Below are 9,409 nucleotides of genomic sequence, written 5' to 3'. Positions count from 1 at the left end.
ATGCGAGATGCATCATAATAGACTGTATAAGGCACTGAACCTATGGGCAAAACCAATACTGGTGTCGTAGTCAAAGCTGTCTTGAGCTTCTGAAAGCTCGCCTCACACTCATCCGACCATCTAAACTGGGCACCCTTCTGGGTCAACCTGGTCATCGGGGCTGCAATGGATGAAACCCCTCCACGAACCGACGATAGTAGCCTGCCAACCCTTAGAAACTCCAAATCTCTGTAGCTGATGCTGGTCTGGGCCAGTTCTTGACTGCCTCAATCTTCTTTGAATCAAACTAAATACCCTCTGTTGATACAAAATGACCCAGAAATGCAACTGAACTCAACCAAAACTCACACTTCGAGAACTTAGCATATAACTGACTATCCCTCAAAGTCCGAAGAACCACTATGAGATGCTGCTCGTGCTCTTCCTGGCTGCGGGAATATATCAAAATATCATCAATGGAGACTATCATGAACGAGTCCAAATAAGGCCTGAACACTCGGTTCATCAAATCCATAAAAGCTGTTGGGGCATTTGTCAACCCAAATGACATTACCAAGAACTCATAATGCCCGTACCGAGTGGGAAAGCTGTCTTAGGGACATCGGATGCCCTAATCTTTAGTTGATGGTAGCCAGATCTTAAATCAATCTTTGAAAATACCTTGGCACCCTGAAGCTGATCAAATAGATCATCAATCCTCGGCAATGGATACTTATTCTTGATTGTAACCTTGTTCAACTGCCGGTAATCAATACACATTCTCATCGACCCATCCTTCTTCTTAACAAACAAAACCGGCACACCCCAAGGCGAAACACTGGGCCTAATGAAACCTTTCTCAAGCAAGTCTTGCAACTGTTCCTTCAACTCTTTCAACTCAGGCGGGGCCATACGATACGGCGGGATAGAAATGGGCTTAGTGCCCGGAGCCAAATCAATGCAAAAATAAATATTCCTGTCGGGTGGCATACCCGGCAAGTCTGAAAGGAATACCTCAGGAAACTCACGAACAACGGGCACAAAATCAATAGAGGGAACCTCAGCACTAGAATCACGAACATATGCCAAATAGGCCAAACACCCTTTCTAGACCATGCGCCGAGCCTTCACATAAGAGATGGCACTATGGGTAGAATGACCAGGAATCCTTCTCCACTCTAAATGAGGCATACCCAGTAAAGCTAAGGTCATAGTCTTAGCATGACAGTCCAAGATAGCGTGGTAAGGTAATAACCAGTCCATCCCCAATATAACATCGAAATCGACCATGTCTAAAAGCAACAAATCTACACGAGTCTCAAGACCCCCAATCACCACAATACAAGAACGTTGGACTCGATCAACTACAATAGAATCACCCACCGGTATAGACACATAAATGGGAACACTCAATGAATCACTAGGCATAACCAAATACGGTGCAAAATAAGATGACACATACGAGTAGGTGGACCCTGGATCAAATAACACTGAAGCATCTCTATCACAAACCAAAATAGTACATGTGATAACCGCATCTGAAGCCTCAGCCTCGGGCTTGGCTGGAAGAGCATAACATCGAGGCTGGGCCCCACCACCCTGGGCTCCATCTTTGGGATGACCTGCAGCTGGCTGACCTCCACCTTTAGCGGCCTGAGCTCCACCTCTAAATCCTTTACCTCCACCTCGAGCACCTCTACCCCCACCTCTAGCTGGCTGGGCGGTCTATGGAACATCTGGTGCCTGGACCATAGCACGGGAACCCTATTGCTGCGACTGAGTACCCACCAACCTTGGACAAGTCCTCCTGATATGACTATACTCACCACACTCAAAACATCCACCTGAGTGTTGTGGTTGAGGAAACTGAGACTGACCCTGACAACTCGAATGACCACCCCGAACACTCTGGAGCGGCGATGCACTGATAGGAGCTAGTGGTGCACTGTAGGACTGCTGATCGGACTACTGCGTCTACGGACCACGACTACCTGAAGCGCCATGAGAGACCTGAAGAGCTGACTAAAAGAGCCTAGGAGGATGGCCTCTACCATATGAATATCTGCCTCCAAACGAGGCACCACTGAATCTACCTGAATGATGGGGCCTCTTATCCAACCCATTACCACCTCCCTACGACAGGACCATCTCCACTCTACGGGCCACATTGGCTGCCTCCTCAAAAGTGATCTCAATCCCAACCTCCCTAGCCATTTGAAGGCAAATCGGCTGAATAAGACCATCAATAAACCTCCCCACCCTCTCTCTCTCGGTAAGAAGTATGACAAGAGCATGACGAGCTAAGTTGATGAACCTGGTCTCATACTGGGTAACCGTCATAGAACCCTGTTGGAGTCGCTCAAACTGCCTCTGATAAGCCTCTCGCTGAGTAATGGGGAGAAACTTCTCCAGAAATAGCTGTATGAACTGCTCCCAGTCAAGGCTAGCGATCCGGCTAGTCTAGCTAAGCAATAATCCCTCCATCAAGTCTTGGAAGCCCAGACAAGCGAAATGTAGCAAAATCAACCTCATTGGTCTCAACAATACCCATGTTCCTGAGAACCTCGTGGCAACTGTCTAGATAATCCTGGGGATCCTTAGTAGATGCACCGCTGAAAGTGGAAGTGAAGAGATTGGTGAACCTATCCAGCCTCTACAAAGCATCAACAGACATAGCCGCTCCATCACCGGTCTGAGCTACCATACCCAGCTGAACTACTCCAACTGGCTGAACCGCTGGAGTCTGAATCTGAGGAGCTACCTGCTTCGGAGTGCGAGTAGCAGGAGTCTGAGCCCCTCCTCCAGCCTGAGAGACGGCTGATGCTACAGGAAGCAAGCCCGCTCCGGTGACACTCTCCATGAGGCTCACTAATCGGACGAGAGAATCCTGAAGGACTGGGGTAGGAATAAACCCCTCAAGGGTCTGAGCTGGGCCCACCGGAGCTACTGGAGCCGGAACCTCATCATCAAAGTCAACCTAAGGCTCCGCTACTAGGGCTGCTGCTCGGGGTTGAGCTCTACCCCTAGGTCGGCCTCTGGCACGGCCTCGGCCTCACCCTCTGCCCCTCGTGGGAGCTACTACTAGGGGCTCGGGCTGCTGAGTGGTAGATGAGGAAGCGCGCGTTCTCTCCATCTGCGAAAGAAAAAAGTAAAATATCAATTAGCATTGAGAAACAAAACCGCACGGCATGAAAGAACAAATATAAAGTTTTCCCTAACTCTGTAGCCTCTAAGGTATAAATACAGAAGTCTCCATACCGATCCCTCAGACTCTACTGAGCTTGTCCATGAATTGTGAAACCTATGTAACCTAGAGCTCTGATACCAACTTGTCACGACCCAGAGTTCCCACCTTCGAGAGTCGTGATGGCGCCTACTCGTAGAAGCTAGGCAAGCCACAAACTTAGAAATCTTTAGCTCTTTTGTTTTAATCATTTTTACATCTTATATTAACAAGGAAATAAACAGTTAAATAATAGCGGAATATGAGATTAAGCGGAAGTCTTAATTAAATATAAAACCATAATGTTTTGAAAGTCAATACATGCCTCTACCTAGAACCTGGTGTCACAACAACCACGGACTACTAAGAGTACTAGATAAAACCGTTTGAAAGAAATATAATATTGTTTGTCTCGAATACTTGAGATAACAGAATACATAATAAAATAGAGGAGACGCCGGGCCTACGGACGCCTGCAAGGCTACCTTGGTGTCTCGGTGGACTGAAGGCTAGCTCCCGAGCTACTGCTACTGATCAAGTGCCACTCCGGTATATGCACAGAGTGCAGAGTGTAGTATCAGCACAACCGTCCCCATGTGCTGGTAAGTGTCTGGCCTAACCCCGGCGAGGTAGTGACAAGGCTAGGACCAGACTCCAGATAAACCTGTGCAGTTATATAATATACAACAGAAATATAAACAGGTAATAACAGTTTTAAAGGGAGGGGGAAACATGCTTCGGGGAAACCATATCAATTCTAGCAAAAACTTAATAAAGTATGAAAGAACACGTGCAACCCAATCTAATATATTATCTGTTGCGGCGTGCAACCCGATCCACATATATAACTGTTGCGGCGTGCAACCCGATCCAATATAATATCTGTTGCGGCGTGCAACCCGATCCACATATATAACTGTTGCGGCATGCAACCCGATCCAATATAATATCTGTTGCGGCGTGCAACCCGATCCACATATATAACTATTGCGGCGTGCAACCCGATCCAATATAATATCAAAAAATGTTGCGGCGCGCAACCCGTTCCAAATTTACAGTCAACAATAATTATAATTAACCGTCCCGGCAAGGGATCAACAATAGACTACACTATCCCGACAAGGGAACTCAACAGTACAAGTATACACGTCCCGACAAGGGAGAAACATCCATAACTAAACTATAACTCAACTCGTTTTAACATCTAACTACCTCAACTATAACTAAACTTGTTACAACACCTAACTACCCAGCTATAACCAAATTTGTTACCACACCTAACATGAAGAATCATCAACCTAAATGTCCGTAATATCAATTAAGAACACAATGCAAGGGAACCTCAACTCAACAATAGCCCGGCAAGGGGTAACATAATGGGCTCTTCTCTTTCTCACTTTTACTTTACAATTCACTTCACAACTCGAGCCAATTCTCTAGAGTTTTGATTATCACTTATACTTTCACAATTCGTTATACAATCGGAGCCAACGCTCCTCAATATTCATAGGTCATAATTCTTTCCACAACTTTACACTACAAATAGAAATCTTCACCAAGGCATGAATAATACAACGAGATCATGAAAATCACAAGATAAGACTCACGGTCATGCTTGACACCAACGTATAGATACTCGTCACCATGCCTATACGTCGTACTCGACAAGAAACAAATAGCAAATAGGACACAACTCCTAATCCCTCAAGCTAGGGTTAGACCAAACACTTACCTCGATGCCTCGAACACAACGCAAGCTTCATATATAGTTTTACCCCTTGATTCCACCGCCAATTCGCTCGTATCTAGTCATAAATTACTTAATTACATCAATAAATGCTAAATGAATCAACCCCAATGCAGGAAAATGAGTTTTCTAAAGTTTTACCCAAAAAGTCAAAATCACCCCCGGGCCAACGTGGTCGAAACCCGAGGTTCGGACCAAAACCCGATTACCCATTCCCCCACGAATCCAAATATATAATTTGTTTTGAAATCGGACCTCAAATTGAGGTCCAAATCCCCAATTTCAGAAAAACCTAGGTTCTACCCAAAACACCCAATTTCCCCCATGAAAATCTTTGATTTGAATTTGAAATCATGTTAAAAGATGTTAAGGAGTGAAGAAAGTGAGTTAGAAATCACTTACCAACGTTTTGGAGAAGAAAGGTTGTTTGAAAAATCGCCTCTTATGTTTTTGGGGTTTTGAAAAGTGAAAAATAACTGAAATTCCCGTTTATTTATACCCCTCTCAGACCCTCTGTGCGTACCGCATCAAATGGACCGCGACCGCACAGGCCTCCGTGAAGACCTGCAGTTTAGCACCCTGTGTGGACTACACAAAGGCGACTGCGGCCGCACAGCTTCCACCGCACCCCGCACAAAGGCAACTGCGGCCGCGCTGGCCCTTCCCCGTTCGCACGCGATTTCTCGCGGACCGTATTAGAGGGTTCAGAGACCTGCAACTTCCTGAACCTGCAACATCTGACTTTCTAAGCCTAAGGCATCCCAGAACCTACTCGAAACTCACCTGAGTCCTCGGGGCTCCTAACCAAACATACGTACTAACTCAACAACATCATACGAACTTATCCGTGCGATCAAATTGCCAAAATAACCTCAATAACAATGGATCAAACCTCAAAATCAAGAACTTTTTCTCAACTTCATCAAGTATAAAATTTAGCAATTTAGGTCCGAATCACGTCAATCGACGTCCGTTTTCCATCAAACTTTACAAAAATGACTTAAACCATATATAAGAACTGTACCGGCGCCGGAACCAAAATACGACCCCGATACTATCATGTTCTAATCAAATTTCATTTCAAATTTCTTTAAACAATTTCAGAAAATATTTTTCTTTGAAAATTCATTTCTCGGGCTCAGGACCTCATAATTCGATTCCGGACATATGCCCAAGTCCCATATTTTCCTACGGACCCTCAGGGACCATCAAATCACGGGTCTGGATCCGTTTTCCCAAAACGTTGACTGAAGTCAATTAACTCATTTATAATCAAAACTTATAGTGTTTCACAGATTATCATATTTAAGCTTTCCGGCTACACGCCCAGACTGTGCACTCAAATCGAGGTGACTCTAAATGAGGTTTTCAAGGCCTCAAAATACGGAGTTTCATTTTAAAACAAGTGATGACCTTTTGGGTCATCACAAAGAGTATTTAATAGTCTTAATCATAAGAATTGTCTTGAGATTACTTGAAAGGGCGACATAAGGCTAAGTAATTGATGTCAGTGCAGTTACTATCCGCCAACTGAGGTCCCCTCCGTATGTTAGATGATATTGTCAGTGTCGTACGGGAAAACCAATATCACGAGCAATTGAGAGAACAGAAATGAGAATTGAGAATGAAAGAAAGCTTGATTGTATTAATGAAAGCTATTACAGAAAAGCAACACGGTGTCGAGTGGGAGAGACACAAATATAGAGAATTGTTTGATTGATAGAAAGTTTGATTGCTTGATCCCCTAATAGTTCTTAAAGAAAATAAACCAAAGTTGCAAGACTAGACCTAACTAAGCTAGAGAAATAAAATGGAAGTACATGAAATAAAACTACTCTATATTTACAATGAAAAGGACTTAGTTTTCTACAACGTAGAAATAGGTCAGTTGTCAGCAACGTTGTCTTTGACATCATGGTGAGCGCGCACGGCATTGTCAGCGCGCGCGACGCTGTTGGCATTTGCCTGCAGCTGGGCGCTGGCGAGGGATATCGATGGGGAAACAGAGGCACGTGCACGCTTGTCACTTGGCGCAACTAAGACTACGGGTCCGTCCGTGGCACTAGGCGTTGGGAGGGTTGTTAGGACACCATGGGGCACGTCCAAGGGGTCATGGGGTATGGTTGGAAAGCCGCCCATGACATTCTCCCCCACCTGAGTTAACGACGTCCTCGGTGCCTTACTTGCAAGATAATCATCAATTAGGCTCTTGTATGCTTTGAGGTTTGTTCCCCTCTCCCAAGTATTCTCCTTTGTATCACAACCCTGCTATTTCACCAAGATTTCTTGGTGATCTTTTCTTGTAGCGTGAATCACTCGATCATCAAGAATAGCTTCAGCACGCCTTTTTCCCATTGAATTGGGTCCTTGAATACTTGGTATTGTGAGTTATCTCCATGAAGGATCCTCCATGTCTTCCCGAAAAGGTTTCAAAAGACTAACATGAAAGATGGATGGATTTTCCACTAAGCTGAGGTATCCACCGATATGCAACTTTCCCAATGCGCCTTTCAATTGACAAAGGTCCAATGTATTTTTGTAATAGCCGAGGGTCATAGACCCCTGCAAACAAGTATCGCTTTGGAATTTGATAATCACTTTGTCTCCTACTTAATATTCAACAAAGTGACGATTTTGATCAGCATGCCTCTTCATCCGATTTTGGGCTTTGACAAGATAGCTCCGCACTATCTCCAAATTTCGCTTCCATTCTTTGAGAAGCTAGCAGCTCGAGGAGATTTTGACATGTTTGGTGCATTCATAGTGTGTGGGAGTAGTTGTTGTTGTCCGGTAATAATTTCAAAAGCACTTTTGTTTGTACTAGAGCTCTTTTGTGAATTGAAACAGATTTGAGCAGCATCCATAAGCTTCACCCAGTTCTTCTGCGATCCGATTACAAAGTGGCAGAGATATTTCTCTAGCATGCCATTGAACCGCTCCATCTAGCCATCAGATTGCAGATGAAAACTTGAGCTGGGACTCAGTTTTGACCAGAGGCACTTAAAGAGTTGGGTCCAAAAGGTACTAGTGAAGTGTGGGTCGCGATCACTAACAATGTCTTTAGGCAGGCCCCAATATTTGACGACATGAGAAAAGAACAATCGAGTTGTATCCTTTGCTGAGATGTATTATATGGCTGCTATAAAAGTAGCATACTTGGAATACCGATCCACCACACCAAGATAGTTGTGAAATCTCCGACCTTGGGCAATCCGGTGATGAAATCCAAGGAAACACTTTCCCAAGGTCTCTTTGGGACAGCTAGTGGTTCCAAGAGTCCCGCGTGTGTCAAGCGGTCTGGCTTATCCTTCTGGCATACTAGAAAAGTCTTCACATATTGAGCGACATCATCGGCCATTTGAGGCCAATAATATGCACGATAAAGTAATGTTATGGTACGGTCTTCACCGAGATGGCCGACCCATAAAGTATCGTGACATTCCGCTAAAAGAGTCCTTTGTAGATCTCCTCCTTTAGGAACATAAAGTCCGTTCTCTTTCATTTTCAGGAAACCATCTTCCATGTGGAACTGGCAAGTCTTGCCCTGTCCTACCAAATCAACCAAATACTGTGCAGTAGGATACTTGATGAGTAGATCCTATATCTGGTCTTTGATGGTGGTGGCTACTTCGCTGCCCCTTAGGGTGGCGAGTAGGAACATCAATGCTAGATCAACTCTCCGACTGAGCGTATCAGCAACATGATTGGTCTTCCCACTTTGGTACTCCAAATTGAAGTAGAATTCCGCTAGGAGTTCCTGCCACCTGTCCTGTCGACCATTCAGCTTCGAATGGGTTATGAAATGGCTAACAGCTATGTTGTCTATCTTGACCACGAACGGGGTTCCCAGCAGATAATGCCTTCAAAGGCGTAAGCAATGGACGACAACCAATAATTCTTTCTCGTGGGCGGCATAGCGCTGTTCTGTATCCTTCAACTTTTGGCTCTAGTACACTACATGATGCCTTTCTTGTAGCAAGACTCGGGCAAGGGCATAGTCGGAGGCATCCGTTTGTACCTCAAATGGCTTGTCCAAATCAGGAACGGCCAAGACGGTGCTAAAATATATAGCCACTTTTAATGCGTTAAAGGCCTCCGCTCGCCTGTGTCCCCAATCCCAAGGTGTGACCTTCTTGAGGAGTTCTGTCAATGGCACTGCAATGAGGGAGAAATCTTTCACAAATCGCTGATAGAAGTTGCATAGGCCAAGGAACGCTCTCAAGGCGTGGATATCCTTAGGCGACGGTCAATCTGTGATAGCTTGAATCTTCTATTGGTCCATTTTGATCCGCCCTTCCTCGATGACATGCTCGAGGAAGTCAATCTGTTTTTTTATGAAAGGAGCACTTTGACAACTTCGCATATAGTTCGTGCTCCCGTAATCGGGCTAGGACTTTCCGCAAGTGCTCCAGGTGTTCTTCAAGTGTTTGGCTATATACCACAATTTCATCCAAGTAGAC

The sequence above is a fragment of the Nicotiana tabacum genome, chromosome 8 (assembly GCF_000715075.1).
Source record: "Nicotiana tabacum cultivar K326 chromosome 8, ASM71507v2, whole genome shotgun sequence".
Lineage (NCBI taxonomy): Eukaryota > Viridiplantae > Streptophyta > Magnoliopsida > Solanales > Solanaceae > Nicotiana > Nicotiana tabacum.
The sequence above is the reverse complement of the archived record's forward strand: the minus strand, read 5'-3'. Positions refer to the sequence as shown.